The sequence below is a fragment of the Balaenoptera borealis genome (assembly GCF_965194805.1).
Source record: "Balaenoptera borealis genome assembly, chromosome: 5".
Taxonomy (NCBI): Eukaryota; Metazoa; Chordata; class Mammalia; order Artiodactyla; family Balaenopteridae; genus Balaenoptera; species Balaenoptera borealis.
In genome coordinates, this window is record NC_138862.1 from 38,401,615 (window position 1) to 38,419,953 (window position 18,339).

Sequence of the window (18,339 nt, forward strand, 5' to 3'; positions counted from 1 at the left end):
TCCTGACTTTGGGTTTTTTTTGTTCTTCTTTCTCTAATTTCCTTAGGTGTAAGATTAGGTTGTTTATTTGAGATGTTTATTGTTTCTTGAGGTACAATTGTATTACTATAAACTTCCCTCTTAGAACTGCTTTTGCTGCATCCCATAGGTTTTAGGTTGTTGTGTTTTCATTGTCATTTGTTTCTAGGTATTTTTTGATTTCCTCTTTGATTTCTTCAGTGATGTCTTGGTTATTTAGTAATGTGTTGTTTAGCCTCCATGTGTTTGTATTTTTGGCTGATTTTTTCCTGTAACTGATATCTAGTCTTATAGCATTGTGGTCAGAAAAGATACTTGATACGATATCAATTTCTTAAATTTACCAAGGCTTGATTGGTGACCCAAGATATGATCTATCCTGGAGAATGTTCCATGAGCACTTGAGAAGAAAGTGTATTTGTTGTTTGGGATGGAATGTCCTATAAATATCAATTAAGTCCATCTTGTTTAATGTATCATTTAAAGCTTGTGTTTCCTTATTTATTTTCATTTTGGATGATCTGTCCATTGGTGAAAGTGGGGTGTTAAAGTCCCCTGCTAGTGTTACTGTCGATTTCCCCTTTATGGCTGCTAGCATTTGCCTTATGTATTGAGGTGCTCCTATGTTGGGTGCATAAATATTTACAATTGTTATATCTTCTTCTTGGATTGATCCCTTGATCATTATGTAGTGTCCTTCTTTGTCTCTTGTAATAGTTTTTATTTTAAAATCTATTTTGTCTGATATGAGAATTGCTAGTCCAGCTTTCTTTTGATTTCCATTTGCTTGGAATATCTTTTCCCATCCTCTCACTCTCAGTCTGTATGTGTGCCTAGGCCTGAAGTGGGTCCCTTGTAGATAGCACATATACGGGTTTTGTTTCCGTATCCATTCAACCAGTCTATGTCTTTTGGTTGGAACATTTAATCCATTTACATTTAAGGTAGTTATCAATATGTATGTTCCTATTACCATTTTCTTAATTGTTTTGGGTTTGTTATTGTAGGTCTTTTCCTTCTCTTGTGTTTCCTGCCTATAGAAGTTCCTTTAGCATTTGTTGTAAAGCTGGTTTGGTCGTGCTGAGTTCTCTTAACTTTTACTTGTGTATAACGTTTTTAATTTCTCCGTCAAATCTAAATGAGATCCTTGCTGTGTAGAGTAATCTTGGTTGTGGGTTTTTCCCTTTCATCACTTTAAATATGTCCTGCCACTCCCTTCTGGGTTGCAGAGTTTCTGCTGAAAGATCAGCTATTAACCTTATGGGGATTCCCTTTTATGTTATTTGTTGTTTTTCCCTTGCTGCTTTTAATATTTTTTCTTTGTATTTAATTTTTGATAGTTTGATTAATATGTGTCTTTGTGTGTTTCTCTTGGATTTATCCTGTATGGGACTCTCTGCGCTTCCTGGATTTGATTGACTATTTCCTTTTCCATATTAGGGAAGTTTTCTACTATAATCTCTTCAAATATTTTCTCAGTCCCTTTCTTTTGCTCTTCTTCTATTTGGACCCCTATAATTCGAATGTTGGTGTGTTTAATGTTGTCCCAGAAGTCTCTGAGGCTGTCCTCAATTCTTTTCATTCTTTTTTATTTATTCTGCTCTGCAGTAGTTATTTCCACTATTTTATCTTGCAGATCACTTACCTGTTCTTCTGCCACAGTTATTCCGCTATTGAATCCTTCTAGAGAATTTTTAATTTCATTTATTGTGTTGTTCATCATTGTTTGTTTGCTGTTTAGTTCTTCTAGGTCCTTGTTAAACATTTCTTGTATTTTCTCCATTCTATTTCCAAAATTTTGGATCATCTTTACTATCAATACTCTGAATTCTTTTTCAGGTACACTGCCTATTTCCTCTTCATTTGTTTGGTCTGGTGGGTTTTTACCTTGCTCCTTCATCTGCTTTGTGTTTCTCTGTCTTCTCATTTTGCTTAACTTACTGTGTTTGGGGTCTCCTTTTCACATGCTGCAGGTTTGTAGTTCCAGTTGTTTTTGGTGTGTGCCCCCAGTGGCTAAGGTTGGTTCAGTGGGTTGTGTAGGCTTCCTGGTGGAGGGGACTGGTGCCTGTGTTCTGGTGGATGAGTCTGGATCTTCTCTTTCTGGTAGGCAGGACAGCACCAGTGGTGTTTTGGGATGTCTGTGACCTTGTTATGATTTTAGGCAGCCTCTCTGCTAATGGGTGGGGTTGTGTTCCTGTCTTGCTAGTTGTTTGGCATGGGGTGTCCAGCAGTGTAGCTTGCTGGTCATTGAGTGGATCTGGGTTAGCATTGAGATGGAGATCTCTGTGAGAGCTTTCGCCATTTGATATTACGTGGAGCCAGCAGGTCTCTGGTGGACCAGTGTGAACTCGGCTCTCCCACCTCAGAGACACAGACGTGACACCCAGCTGGAGCACCAACATGCTGTCAGCCACATGGCTCAGAAGAAAAGGGAGAAACAAAGAGAAAGAGAAAAATATTAATGAAATAAAATAAAGTTATTAAAATTAAAAAATATTATTAAAAATAAAAAATATAAAATTCATGAAAAAAGAAAGAAAGAAGAGAGCTACCAAACCAAGAAACGAATCCACCAATGATAACAAGTGCTAAAATGTATACAAAAAAAAACCCAAATTAAACAACCAACAGAACCCTAGGACAAATGGTAAAAGCAAAGCTATACAGACAAAATAACACAAAGAAGTATACACATACACACTCACAAAAAGAGAAAAAGGAAAAAAAATTATAGATTTATATATTTTTTTAAAAAGTAAGAAGCAACCAAATCAATAAACAAATCTACCAATGATAATAAATTCTAAGTACTAAACTAAGGTAAACATAAAACCAAAAACAAATTAGATGCAGAAAGCAAATACCACGTCTACAGTGGCTCCCAAAGTCCACCACCTCAATTTTGGGATGATTTGTTGTCTATTCAGGTATTCCAGAGAGGCAAGGTACATCAAGTTGATTGTGGAGATTTAATCCGCTGCTCCTGATTGTGCTGGGAGAAATTTCCCTTTCTCCTTTTTCGCACAGCTCCTGGGGTTCAGCTTTGGATTTGGTCCCGCCTCTGCATGTAGGTCACCTGAGGGCGTCTGTTCTTCACTCAGATAGGACAGGGTTAAAGCAGTTGATTCAGGGGCTCTGGCTCACTCAGGCTGGGGGGAGGGAGGGGTACGGATGAGGGGCGAGCCTGCGGCGGCAGAGGCTGGCATGACGTTGCACCAGCCTGAGGCATGCCGTGCGTTCTCCCGGGGAAGTTGTCCCTGGATCACGAGAACCTGGCAGTGGCGGGATGCACAGGCTCCCAGGAGGGGCGGTGTGGATAGTGACTTGTGCTTGCACACAGGATTCTTGGTGGCGGCAGCAGCAGCCGTAGCGCCTCATGCCCGTCTCTGGTGTCTGCGCTGATCGCTGCGGCTCGCACCCGTCTCTGGAGCTCATTTAGGCAGTGCTCTGAATCCTCTCTCCTCGCCCACCCCAAAACAATGGTTTCTTGCCTCTTAGGCAGTTCCAGACTTTTTCCAGGACTCCCTCCAGCTAGCTGTGGCACACTAGCCCCCTTCAGGCTGTGTTCACGCCTCCAACCCCAGTCCTCTCCTGGGATGTGACCTCCGAAGCCAGAGCCTCAGCTCCCAGCCCCCGCCTGCCCTGGCGGGTGAGCAGACAAGCCTCTCGGGCTGGTGAGTCCTGGTCGGCACCGAGCCTCTGTGCAGGAATCTCTCCGCTTTGGCCTCTGCACCCCTGTTGCTGCGCTCTCCTCCGTGGCTCCAAAGCTTCCCCCCTGCCATCCCCCAGTCTCTGCCAGTGAAGGGGCTTCCTAGTGTGTGGAAACCTTTCCTCCTTCACGGCTCCCTCCCACTGTTGCAGGTCACATCCCTATTCTTCTTTATCTGTTTTTTCTTTTTTCTTTTGCCCTATCTAGGTTCTTGGGGAGTTTCTTGCCTTTTGGGAAGTCTGAGTTCTTCTGCCAGCATTTAGTAGGTGTTCTGTAGGAGTTGTTCCACATGTAGATGTATTTTTGATGTGTTTGTGGGGAGGAAGGTGATCTCCACGTTTTACTCCTCCACCATATTGAAGGTCTCCCTCAACATTAAGTATTGTTAATACTAACCATTATCTTTCTTTCTTCTCTTTCTCTTATAGGTGAGTAACTGAAGGTTAAAATCAGAATTCCTGGATATGAAGTATTGTATGCATTTTTATTAGTGTCCTGTGGGTAAGTAAAAAAAACAGACTTGGCTTAAGCACCAGATTGAATGCTGAATCATGCAAAGATATAAATTAGTGAGTTGTGGTACTTCATCACTGGTAGTTATGATCAAATATTTAAAAGCTATTTGAAGTTAGACACATGACACCAGGGAATATTTTCTTGTTTAGTTTTATAATTGTGTCATTCTGACCTAGCACATAAGAAAATCAGTGCTTTATATTTGAATGCCAATGACTTGCTCTGACATAGCTAGTGTCAGTGGATATTACCTCAGATGGAAGATTTTTTTAAAATATAAATGGAGAAGTGATTTTGACTGTTTCACCTATTAACACTGAAGAGTGTATAAAAATTGTGAAAAATAAAATTATATTAAGTCTAGAAATAAAGATTGCATTATCAAAAAACCTTTAGAATTTAGATTTTTAATCTTACACATACGATGGATCTCATTTTTTAACCAATGTAATATTAAATATAGACCAAATGAAATACACTTAACAGTGACAATGTTTAAGAACAAGATTTTAAGAGAAAATGAATGAATCATTCTATTCTTAAAATTCTATGAGAAAAACTTTTGTGATTATTTTATTAAAGGAGTTTTTGTACAATTAGGGAATTATTTTCTTTTGTCATCATTTTTCAACAAATACTGATTTGGTCTAAGATATTCAAAATATTTTAAATAAGTGACTCTTCAAAAATCATTTTAAAAAAGAAAACAGCTTTTACAGTGAAATTCAAATGTCAGGGAAGGCTTCTTTATTAAATATTAATTCTATTCATGGAGGTTATTATTGCACATTGAAATTTATGAGGTAGAAATCTACTTTAAAAAATTAAAGTAATCGTTCCTTTAAGATTTGATTATAGCATTAATAAATTATATTATTTAAAGAACATATTCCAGAGAAAGTATCTTTATAGTGTGGATGGATGAGATTTCTGACCTGATTGCATGATACCATTTTGTAAGGAATTTTTTCTTCTTTTCTTTGTCTGCCTCTGGTTTACTAGCATTCATAAAATGTGATATTAGTTTTGCTAACAAATTTAAGTGCAGTATGATGATAAATATTTTAGATACAAGTTTAAATAACGTTTTAATATTGTTGTTTTATTGAATATATTGTTATACATGGAAGTAGCTAGAGGGGCACTAGATATTACTTATCTCTATGTTTATATTTATGACTTGGTGTTTCTTGGCTTGATAATTTTTTTTAACATGAAAAAGGCTATTTCTTGAAATGATCTCTTTATGATAGGGTTATGTATTTATTAGTTTGTGAAAATTATCTGTAAAGGTCATAGAAATTACTTCAACAAAATGTGTATTTGTGCTGCCATATCCCAACTTTTGACATAATGGTTATCGTCCCTAAAATATTTAATTAAACCAATAACATATTCAATCAATAACATCAGTAACATATTCAATCTCATCAGACTAGGTTAATGGCTCTGATTTTGGAGGCAATTAATATGACAAAATGTATCTAGGGATGCTTCTGATAGGGAACCTGTCTCTGAGTTTGGTACAGCATTCTCAATGGGGCAAAATTACCAGGTTAGTTCTTCTGAGATTGAGCTGCTTCAAAATTCTGCTCATTTTCTCAGTCTGCTAGGATACCTAGTAGAAAAGATTTTGTTTTGGGAGATATACATATCTATTATTTTGAAATTTGTCATCATTTCAGTGTTATCACAATATTTATTCATAAACATTTGGGGTTAAAGCATCAAAATTAGATGAAGTAGCATAACTTCTGAGCATATAGAAAAGTAAAATAAGTGTTGTAATTGAACCCCTTTTATTATTTGAGAATTAGTTCTTAGGCATTCATGTGTTTAATTATAAATGTATAGATTTAACTTACTCTTGAGATTGACAGAAAAGCAGCAATAAAATTTTACTAAGCGTAATAAACTTGAGAGTATGACCTACATGTAACATCAACAAAAGTCCAGTGCTTGAAAAATAAGAGAATATTGAAAAGCAGATTAGCCTAGATAATGATAGGACATTCATTGTTGAGGAAATACAGAATAAGTCTTTGATTTCAGAGAACGTTCTGGCTTTATGAAAAGAAATACTCTGGAGAAAAGAATTATACTAGGCACATATATTTTCAAAGAAAGCTTAAAGTTGTATAATAATCAGGAGAATTTAGATTCCTAAAATAATTTTCACTAATGAAAATACAATTTTCATTCAAAATGTACTTAGCTTATGAAATAGACTCTTAGGATAATATCAACCAACTGATGTTCTTTATTGTTTAAGAATGGGCAATAATCATAGTTTAAATGTTCAGTTGGTCAACAAAACTTAGTTGATAAAATAATTTAGGTTAATTATACCACTAGATAATATCACTAAAACTGGTAAAGATATTTATTTTTTGGTAGGTATACATTATCAAAAAGTCAATTTTTTTTATTTTCAAATTTAAATAAACCAAATAATATTCTCATCTCTTTCGGGTATATGGTTTAATTAATTTTAAAAATTTACATTTCTGGAGAATTTTATTCTGTGAAGGAAAAGCTAAAGGCATGTACTCTATCCAGAGCTAGCATACAAGAAATTTACTTGAAACTATTCATAATTCAATCTTCCTCTCTAGATCTTTCTTTTGAGTATCTCGTGAAAGGTGATTCAGCTGATGATAATAGGACAGCTGCATGTTCAAGATAACATCCCTTAGTCAAGCATCCTATTTCTTGTATAGTTAAGGAAATCAGAAGTTCAATTTGAATGTTTCTTATATAAAATATGGAATCAGAAGAGTCGTTATATAAAGATTTTCTAAGTATTTTCATGAAGTAGTGTAAACTTTTGAGGTATAAAATTTTTTTTACATGGACTTCTTAACTACCTAGATAAAAACATGTTATAGGAAATCAAATTAATACAATTTAAGTTCTCCATTTTTTTTTTCCTGTTAAGTTGTATGCATTTCTTTTTGTTGTTATATTTGCTCAGGGTTTTGTTGTTGTTGTTTGTTTGTTTCTATTTTTCATATAGGGGAGGTTTGTGTTTTCAGAGAGGTAAAAAGAACAGTATTTACATATAATCTCCACTTCGTAAAAAGCTTGATTTTATTCTGAAAATATAAACTTATTGTTTAAAGAAACATCATGAAATTCACTTCTCAGCTTTACAAAATATTTATATATATTTCTTTATTGTCTCAAGTCCATTGACCATGTATTATTATTGACTATTACATATCTGAAGAAAAGGTAAACCTCTTTCACTGTTAGTGGAATTAAAAATTGGTGCAGACACTATGGAAAATAGTGTGGAAGTTCCTCAAAAAAAAAAAAAAAGTACTGCCATGTGATCCAGCAATTTCACTTCTAGGTATTTACCTAAAGAAGACAAAAATGCTAGTTTGAAAAGATATATGCACTTCAGTGTTCATTGCAGCATTATTTACAATAGACAAGATTTGGAAGCAACCTTAGTGCTCATGGATAGATGAATGGATAAAAAAGATGTGGTATATATATATACAATGGAATATTACTCAGCCATCAAAATAATGTTGTTTTGCCTTTTGTGACAAGATGGATGTATCTAGATAATATTATGCTAAGTGAAATAAGTCAGAGAAAGACAAATAACATATAATCTCACTTATATATGGAATCTAAAAATCAAAACAAACAAAATAAGAACAAACTCATAGATACAAAGAACAAAGGAGTACCAGGGGTAAGTGGGGAGGGGAGAAAGGTGAGGAGCAAAATAGATAAAAAGGATTAAGAGGTACAAACCTCTAGTTATGAAATAAATAAACCATGGGGTTGTAATATGGAACATAAGTAATATGGTCTATAATACCATAATAACTTAGTATTACAGTATTAGGGACAGGTGGTTACTAGAGTTATTGTGGTGATCATTTCAAAGTATGCAAATGTCATTGTGTAGTACATCTGAAACCAACATAACATTGTATATCAACTATATTTCAATTAAAAAGGATTATCACATATCTTTAAGACATTATAAATGATTAAATTTTAAAATATTGAACAGATTTTGAAAAGATTAAAACTCACTAGGGATTGTTCAATATTGGGTTTTTAGTCCTCTGAACATTTAATTGATTCTTTACCTCAGGCAGTGCCTGGGTTTTAACATTATCTTGCCATTGTAGATACACTTGTAAATTTTTTTTTAATCATAGAGTCAAACCCTAAGTGAGCTTGTAAGAGATCCCAGTTCTGACAGTTCAAATCCTAGATATTCATTCACAAAAAAATATTTTTGTTAGTGATCATATTATTCCAACTCTCATATGGTTATTTCATTCTTTTTGTTTTAGTGATGCTATTCATTACTTATAACTCTTCAAAAGACCTGAAATTACTACATACAAATGACCTTGTTTTATTTAGAATAGAATCAAAATATGAAATCAAAATTACATTTTAAATGAATGAAAATAACTCATGTATTGATTTATTGAGACATTAATAAGTCAGACTAAAATTAAAAAAAGAAATGTACCCAGTTAGAAAGAAAAATAGGGTTGTGCTGTCACACAAATTCACAAATAAACATATAATTGGAGACATTTTGAGTTAAAAAAAAAAAAAGTAAATTGAATTAAACAGATAAGTTTTCTCTTTTTCCTAAAATATATTATTTCTACTGCATTTCAATAGCGTTGCACATATTTTATTTTAAATAGTTACTAACAAATATTTATGAATGATTTGTTTAATGAATATTTTCTAGAGTTCTAGATGTTCAGTGAAAAATACAAGGCAGTATATATATTTATAATCTAATGTGTCTGGTTCTTATAAAATTTCTTGAATTCTCATCAGGAATGTAAGATAATATAAGTTAAGTTATTCTACTTTTCACCTATGTATGTGCCCAACTGATTAGAAGGTCATTTCTAAAGAACTATCACTCATATATTAATATCGTCAAGTGGTACTTCTTTATTACTAAAAGCACTAATTACTTATCTCAAAGTAATAATACTTTTCATTTGTAAAGTACTTTATGCTCTTCAAAGTGATTTTGCATGCATTATCTCATTTGGTGTTGAAAAAGGGAGCCTGCTCATTAAATTGTCCAGATGGAGTGAGGAATCAGAGTGTTCAGCCATAACTAATGTCCCCTCAAACCAAGGTGAATATATATCTGGTAGAGACCTGTCCATAATAAATGAAGGAAAAAAAGAAATATCCCCAGTTATATTAGAATCAAAATTTCTTGGACTAGGCCCACTGTCCTCTTCATGTACTTTGCATAATATTTTCTTCCCAGGTTAGTTACTGTCAGAACAAAATTCAGATAACAATTTATTCTGATAGATCAGATCCAGTGCTCCTCTTTGTCACTGCTGTTGTTATTTAAGTATTTAATAGGCAAATATTTATATTAAAAGACTTATGAAATTGATTACTTAAATCCCAAACATATTGTGCATTCCTTCCTCTAACATCTTACAGAAAAATGGACTGTAGTAATTGAATATTGGTAAAGATCAGAGCTAAATTTTAGAGTATTTTCTACACTGAAGAGTCATAATCTGAGTCTTTTGAGTCTTTTATGTTGCTAAAAAAAAGTCTCCTACCCTAAATATGGATTTCCTTTTAAATATGTATAAAAGTCATTTTACGTATGAAAAGGTTGGGTACATGGCTAATAATGCTGACCAATTTTTCAGTCTCTTGCTTATTATAACAAATAGTGTGGCAAAAATTTCAGCAACATACAAGGGCTGTGTACTTGACTGAAGGATAATGTCTCTCTTGGGTCCTTTTAAATAAAGAGAGGTAAAACCTCAGCCAAAAAACTTGCACAGTAAAAGGTTTTAAAGTAAGCATCGATTGAACTTCTGGTTTGATGTCTTTAAACTAAGTACACAAATCTTTTTATTTATCTATCTTTGACAGCTGGACTTTAAATAATATTAGATAAAATTGTAAAGTTTTGTTTCAGTTTTTTATTAATCTTGCAAAAAAGAAAAGATTGTGAAAACATAATTTCTGCAGAATATTGTGTTATGTTTATAACAATTTAACTATTATTTCTTATTAGCCATGATTTCTCATTTTTGAAGCTATGATTTAGAGCAAAATATAAGTATAACTCCTCAGATACAATTTAGTTTCTTTGCACTGCAGGCTGCCATCCCTAAGTAACTCTTTTAATAGGACCCTCAGGATGTCAGAGGTTTCTGAGGTCATTGAATCCATTATATCTATTTGTTGAAAAAGTCCTTCACTTCCACACTTACCAACATCCTGCTACCAAGCATTAATTTGCTAAAATTTTGAAAACTATAGAAAAAATATTATTAGGCTTTAATTATTCTTTACAAAGTCTAGCCAAGTTTTGGAATTTGGAAGATGACTAGAAATAGTATAGTTTGATTTTTTTTTCCCCATGAATATATACATTGGCCAAATTCCTAATATTTTTATCTATTTTATGAAAGACAAAAATAATACCTGGAATGTAGTATTAGTCTCAAGTCATACAATAGCTGTTTTCACACGATTCTTTACAAGCAGGATTCTTGCCAGGAAAACTAGACAATTCTCTACATAACTAGGGAAATCCAGGCAACCATAATGAAGTTGCCATGTGAACCATCAAAGAAAAATGATCCCAGAGTGCTTTTCCTGAGTCTGGATCAGTGCTTTGTGGATTCAAGAACATGCAATAAAACCCTAAAACAGTTGGAGAATCAACTAAATACCAGCTAAATGAGAATTCAGCCTGAGGCTTTCCTCTCCACCCACCACCTTTCCACAGGTGTGCCTCTCTAGGTGGTCTCCCTTGGAACTGACCATTTGATCAGCATTTAAGGGTAAATGATTCTTTGCTATTCTTGTTACAATTACTTCAATTACTTCTACCTTTCTTCCTCAAATTTGATGGCATGTGAATCACTTGCAATTAAAAATGACTATTTATAAATATATTAGCTATAATACATTAACTACCATGTGCCAAACAGTCTGCTACATGCATTGCATTATATTCAGCCTCCCAAGAGCCAAACAAGTGAGATGTTAATAACTCATCTGTGGATAATAGTGACTCACAGTGGTTAATTAAAAGTCAGAAGTCACCTAGCTAGTAAGTGGTGATGAGGGAATTAAAATCCAGATTTGTCTCATTACAAAGTCCATGCTTTCCCTCTACATTTGCATTATACAACGTGAAGGTTAAAGATTGTTAATGTAAATAGATTTGGTTAGTGTGTGTGTGTTTTAAACACCACTTTTCAAATTTCTCAAAAGTTGTCACTGGTGTTAAGGTGTATTGAATAAAATCGATAATACTAAAGGATACATGTTAAAATTAGGGGTAATTTAACACTTGATATTTGGAATGAAAAATGATCTCCAGAAGAGCTGAAAAATATAAACTTGTCTGATGTGAGCAGAGGAGGAAAGGTTCTTCCTTTTTAGGTTCTTCCTAATTAATAATTCAGAATTTGTAAGAAGTTAACCAGATTTCTAGTAAACATCCTTCAAAAATACAGTTATAGTGATTGAACAGACTATACATCTGATAATTTAGTCAGAACATATTGTGAAGGAAATGCAAGAGTTCAATTCTTCACTCTGTCGGTCAGAGACTCAGGAAAAATAAACTTCTGACAGTTACTTTGACTTTAAATTGCCTTTAGAGTTCTGAAATTTGTTTATATTTTTTATTGGTGCTTGTATGTGTGAGAGAAAAAAAAGGTATTGCTACAGCTTTGTATCTTTATTGATGTTTTGTTTTATACCTGTATTGATTTGTTAAGCAGTCAATTTAACTTATATTTTAATCTCTTCATGGTATATTGATGTTTAATAGGATCTGACTTTTTAATTCCCTGACATGAAGAAATTGAGTTTAAATGGTTAAGATATAACAATTAATAATGAGCTTGTTATTGCAATTGGAACTACACATGATACTAGAAATGATAGAATAAATGGCATGTCTAAAAACATGATTAATTTGTGTCATATTCTGAAAAGGGCATAGAGAAGAGATATAAAAACATTAAATTATATTAATTTCAGTGTAATTGATACACCAAAAAATCTACAATAGAACAAGTACTGTGTTATGTTAGATTTTCCTACACATTGCTAAAGCAAAAGAAAATATTTATTCTGAAATCAGTGAATGGGGAATTTAATGCTCAAAGTTTGAAATAAGATAGTTGAATAAATAATATCTTTTTCTATTTACACTGAAAGTACTATAAGTGTAGTGTAAACAGTTTCAACTACAATAAGACTTGGGATGTAATTTACAGAGGATGTCTGGAGTACTAGATTTTGTTTTTACATTGAACAAGCACTTATAAAATAATTCCAAGAATTTTCCTTTTTCTAAAAAAAAACTTAAATGTACAAAATCGTATTTTTATACTTGATTTAATGATATCTTTCTATGAATTATTATAAATTAGCTCAGTAACTTTAACCTTATAATACAATTTCCTAATTATTTAGAAATTAACTATTCACTTTGAATAGTGTGAATTATGTTTGTTTTATTTTAACTTTGACAAAGTCAGATTTCTGAAATGTTTGCTGATGCTGATTTAGGCACTTTATTTCTTCCTTTATCATGATGAGTAATTGAAAATGAAAGAAAATGTATTTGTAATTAATTTCAATTCAACAAATACTTGCCAAACATGTATTATAATATAAAACTATAGTGATACAACAGAGATGCTAGTTCAGTGTCTTATGTAAAACAGATATAAGATTCTTGATACACATGAATCATTTAACATTGGTTTTATTCGTTAGAATTATTAAGTTTGGGACTTCCCTGGTGGCACAGTGGTTAAGAGTCTGCCTGCCAATGCAGGGGACACGGGTTCAAGCCCTGGTCCAGGAAGATCCCACATGCCGTGGAGCAGCTAAGCCCGTGCGCCCCAACTACTGAGCCTGCGCTCTAGAGCCCACGAGCCACAACTACTGAGCCCATGCACCACAACTACTGAGCCTGTGCTCTAGAGCCCGTGAGCCACAACTACTGAGGCCCGCATGCTTAGAGCCCATGCTCCGCAACAAGAGAAACCACTGCAATGAGAAACCCGCGCACCACAACAAAGAGTAGCCCCCGCTTGCCGCAACTAGAGAAAGCCCACGCGCAGAAATGAAGATGCAACACAGCTAAAAATAAATTTTAAAAAAAAATTATTAAATTCAACCAATAATGCATCTCTATATAACCTTATAGAAATCTGTCCTCTTGTTAAACATTTGAAAATTCCTCAGTCTATCATATTTTACAATTACTTGTTTATGAATTATTCTGTTTTCTAGCAGAAATCTAAAATATCATAAATATTATTTTAAATATTTTAATATTAATTGCAACTTTATGTTCAAACCAAATGAAAATAATCTTCTTGTGTTGCATACAGAACAATTGCCTTCTGAATTTTCTCTCATATACCCCTATGAACTCCCACACTATTCACATTCATATTTATTCATTTAACAAATATTTATTCATTACATGAATGTTTATTAACTGCCTACTATGAGCATGCCACTGTACTAGGCCAAAAGTTTGTATATTTACTGTCTCCAAATAAGGATGAGAGCTAGGCAAACACAAAAATTAAATTAGAAGTGGATCAAGGATAGAATAGAAGTAATACCCAGAGTAAAATTACTTAACGGTCTATAGTTTGGTGATAAATAAAATTTTTCATGGAAATATCCATTGACCTAAATGAAAACATCTGATGTCATTTTTTGGTGTACTTAGTAAATCAACTTTCTCATCATAATTGTGTTCAATCATAGAGAAGGCTTAATTTAATCTGGATGAAAAAACAGTAAAAATTATGCAACCTGATTTTTGAACAGGAAATATTTTAGAATTAAAAGAATAAATCTTTAATTTTTGTGGGGGAATGATTTAGCTTCAAGAAAAAATTTCTTATCATGTCTCTTTAATCTTTGTTACTACATAGTATAAATACTCCTTGCTATATTATAGTGTGAGACAAAATAAACTGTTGTTTTTAATTTATGTCTTTATATTATTATAATTTAATGTTTTCATTTGTAGTTGATTTAATTATATTAGATCAAATGTTCATATGGTAGTGTCTTCTGCCCCCAAACTCAGCTATTGCTGTGGTTTATGTTTAGATCAGGTTCTGCATTTTTACTATTTTTCAAACTTGACTACTATTTAGCTATGACCTGATATATTTAATATAAAGTGGGCTAATAAGAATATAAAAAACGTACTGGCTAGCCCCATCCAGAATATTCCTAACTTTTTTTTTTTCCTAGTAGTTGTCTAGTTGAAATAATGTTTTTGCAAAACAATTCTCACCACTTTCAAGCAACTGGGGGAAAAACAGTTACTAGGATTTAAAATACATAGGGAATTCGATGGCTTTAGTATCTAGTTAAATCACAGTTGAATCAATATTTATACTGTCCATACTAATTTACCAAACATTGTATTAAATCAGTATTCTTTCACATTGCAGGAATACCTTCCCTTTGTCCATTGGCAAAAAAATTTTTTGACTCATTTGAAACAAAAATAATGTTATAGGTCAACTTTCACATAGAATAAAACACAGAGAGACAGCATCATAAATTTTTTAAAATACAATTTAAATTTACTATTTGTTGTAATTTCTTTCCTAATCTCATTTGCTCAGTCCCTCTAGAAGTGTACAAAGAGATAATTGAAAAATTTTAATAGATTAAACAGACATTTGTGATTAATATATTCAGAGTTAATGGCTGTAATTCTCATTTAGTTTACTTTCCAGTGGAACAGGAAAGTTAACATAAAAAAAAAAATAGAGAAACTTTATAAAGGATCCTCATTAAATTTCTAATGAATTCTATAATGATTATATTGACAATCCTATAAAACAATATAAATGAAATAAACTTATTACATCTGAACATTTTTAACTCACCAGTATTTTGTTACTGGTGTAGGTAATTATTTCAGTTTATAAATCCCAAACATTTATTATATATTAAAGTATATTTTGCATCACCATATTTGCCTCTTCTTTTTATTCACTAATACTAATGAATATTTTAGTCATCCTTAAACAATTTTCTTAGTTCCACTAGCTTGATCTAAGTAAGCCCCAAATAGTAAAGTTGAACTACCTCCTGCCCTTAAAAGTCAATAGGAAATGGAATTTACTTGAATTATCAGAAACTCTTTTTCAATATATAAGTATGAAATTGCAATAAACTATTTTATGCTTAAGGTATACTATTCTGTTTATTTAAACCATTATTTGGTAAGTAACCAGCAAAAAATCCTACTAATATTTTATTGAGGAAAATAGGTAGTGTTTTATTTTTCTCTATATAAATAAAGAATAAAAATACTAATGCTTTTCAAAGATACTTTAAAATAAATGTAAGAGTCTGTGAATGATAATGTTATAATCTGGACAATAATACAGAACTATGTAAATTGAGCAAGTATATACACATATATTAGGTAGAGTCATATGACATTGCCAACCTTCAACTATTTTGAACTACAAAAACAGTATTTTCAGATGGTTTAATGTAATATGTTCTGTGAATGAAAGAAATTGCCTAAAATAAACTAATTGATATATATCATGTTAAATTCATAGTACTAGGTATATATTCTGGGCGTCTATGAAATTGGATAAAAAATACTAATTTAAACACAAATAATAAAACTGGAATGATGTTATTGTTCTAAATCTAAGATCTCTATTTTAATAGATGGATGATTATGTTGATTGTATAATACTAAATACATATGGAATCTCTGACAATTCTCATCTATGTGTATTCCGAGTTTTAGTAATTGTGTGGGAAGCTATTTATTAAGTATGTTGAATTCAAATTCATCCAAATAAATAAAAATAGCATATTTAGGGATGAATTTCCTAATGTGCTAGAAAGGTATTTATGTGAAAGGGCATTTACTTATGTTGTTCTTTTAATTGTATAGGGTTATTATGAAGTTCTAATGTTATAGTACACAGAAAAAGCTCTTTGTTCTAGTTTATTCAAATTTTTGTGATTTTATTTTTGACATTTAATTCCTACCTCTTTTAGGAATTTATTTTGGCCTCTGTTGTCCAATTAGATTCTAAATTGAATTTTCTTCCACTTTTCTGTTTAGAAAAGTAGCTATTATTGAATAACATTTTATTTACCAATTATTTGTGTCAGCTACTTTGACCTTGCCTGCCTCTCAGCAAAAATGGTACTTTAACCCATTTCATTAATAAGTAGTCCCATTCTCTAAACCTCTCTTCCTTTCACGGAATTATCTTTTCACTGGTAAACTCTCCTATGTATTATAACATACTCCGTGTTCTCCAGATCCAGCCTGAAAATTGCAGAGACGAAAATATGACAGAGACAAAAATCTTCATTTAAATGGGTCATATAGATAAGAAACCATGTATACTGAAAAGAGACTTCAATCAATTTTTTTACCAATATGGCAAACTTGTCTGTTCTTTCTGGCAATATTATTCTTAAACTGCTAAACTGAATGTAAAAATATAACCATAATAAAATTAGCTGAAGCAATTAAATAATCCCATAGGCAAAACTCTGTGTTATCATAAATACTGTATCATCTCAACTTCCAGTGTCCTTCCTTTGCTCAATGCTCATTACAGAAATATGAAAACAAAGCCAGTTGAAGAATAGCATCCTTTAAAATGATATAGGTAGCCCTAATAATTATTATATTTATCCTCTTAAATAAAGACAGAAAAACCACAGTTTGTTACCACCATAGCAGTTTTACTCCTCTGATATTTAAAAATAATTCTCAGTTATTTTACATAAAAGGTGCTCAAAAAATTGTGAGAGACCTTAGGAGGACTTTTTAAAAAGTATTCTTTAACTATAGAGTTGGAACGATTATCAGGTCAACATGAATGACCTTTTCCTGGTAATTTATACTTTGTTTTCCACATTGGTCAATATATTCCACTAGCATATCAGGAATTTGTCATGTTAACACTCTTAATTGCCTTGTCACAAGGCCAGCATTTCCCATCAACTCTCTAGAGTAAGCAAATTAGCCCATAATGAGAAAAGTTGCCAAATATTGTTCTGATCATAGCTCCCGGCATCTCAAGATTGTTTTTTTTTTTTCTTCTTGACCCAACAAACAAAGACAGATATAGTTTACAGCTTATATAATTTATCATGAATGCTGTAAACCAACTTGAATTGCTTATGGCAACATATGCCACCAGTTATTTCGAGATATACTCAAAGAAAAGTGGAATTTCATACGTCATCTTTAAAATCCCCAAGGCTCAAACTGATCACTTGACACCAACAAGTAATTTTGTAATAATAATGAAGGAATAGATAAGTGAGAACAAGCTGGACGTGGGATTTTATTCAAATATTGGATGCCACATGCTCTAGAATTTGCTGGCATCGTGTTTTGCATCAAAGTGGAGATTTTAAACGTAATAACTAATATTATTAGAACATGACAGCTAATGTACTAATGTCTTTAATGATAATACATAATACTTGCATGGTGCTCACCACCTATCAGATATTATTCTTAGTGCTTCATATATATTACTTCAGTCTATGCTCACATACTCTGAGGTAGGTACTATTATTATTGTCATCTTCTAAATAGGGAAATGGACACAGAGGGTTAAACACTGTTCTGTCTCAAGGAATCTGACTCCAGAACCCATCCTCTCCATGTCTATCATTGAAGCTAATTTTATCTCTTTTGTAAAGAACTCATCTACACCCAGCATTATCTGCTCTACTATCTGCCCCTTCTGCTGACTGTGGAGTGGTTCTCAAAATCGGACTGCTCAAAAAGGCAAATCATGCCACCTAATTTAATGACCTTGTCATTAGGTGAAAATGCTATCAAGCTTAGGAACACAAAATTGTGCAACTCTGAGATTTTGTACCAACCCGTATGTTAAGATAATGTTTTATTTCTTTTCCTAATACAAGCAGTCACAAAGTTTAACCCCCATTAAAGATTACAGTAAATCGTTCAGTAAAATAAATAAATAAATAAAACATAAAGCCAAAAACATAATACTCTCTAAAGTATG

General features: G+C 32.5%; 1 protein-coding gene and 1 long non-coding RNA gene across 5 annotated transcripts in view; both read left to right on the forward strand.

Annotated features, from left to right (window-relative positions):
* The window catches only part of CADM2 (cell adhesion molecule 2), a 1,026,782-nt gene that overhangs the window by 263,496 nt on the left and 744,947 nt on the right, over window positions 1-18,339 (forward strand). The window lies entirely within an intron of this gene.
* Window positions 537-18,339, forward strand: part of LOC309628921 — a 289,641-nt gene continuing 271,838 nt past the window's right edge. The window contains exon 1 of the long non-coding RNA XR_014244785.1: window positions 537-4,228. This is a non-coding gene — a long non-coding RNA (uncharacterized lncRNA). The remainder of the gene's footprint in view (window positions 4,229-18,339) is intronic.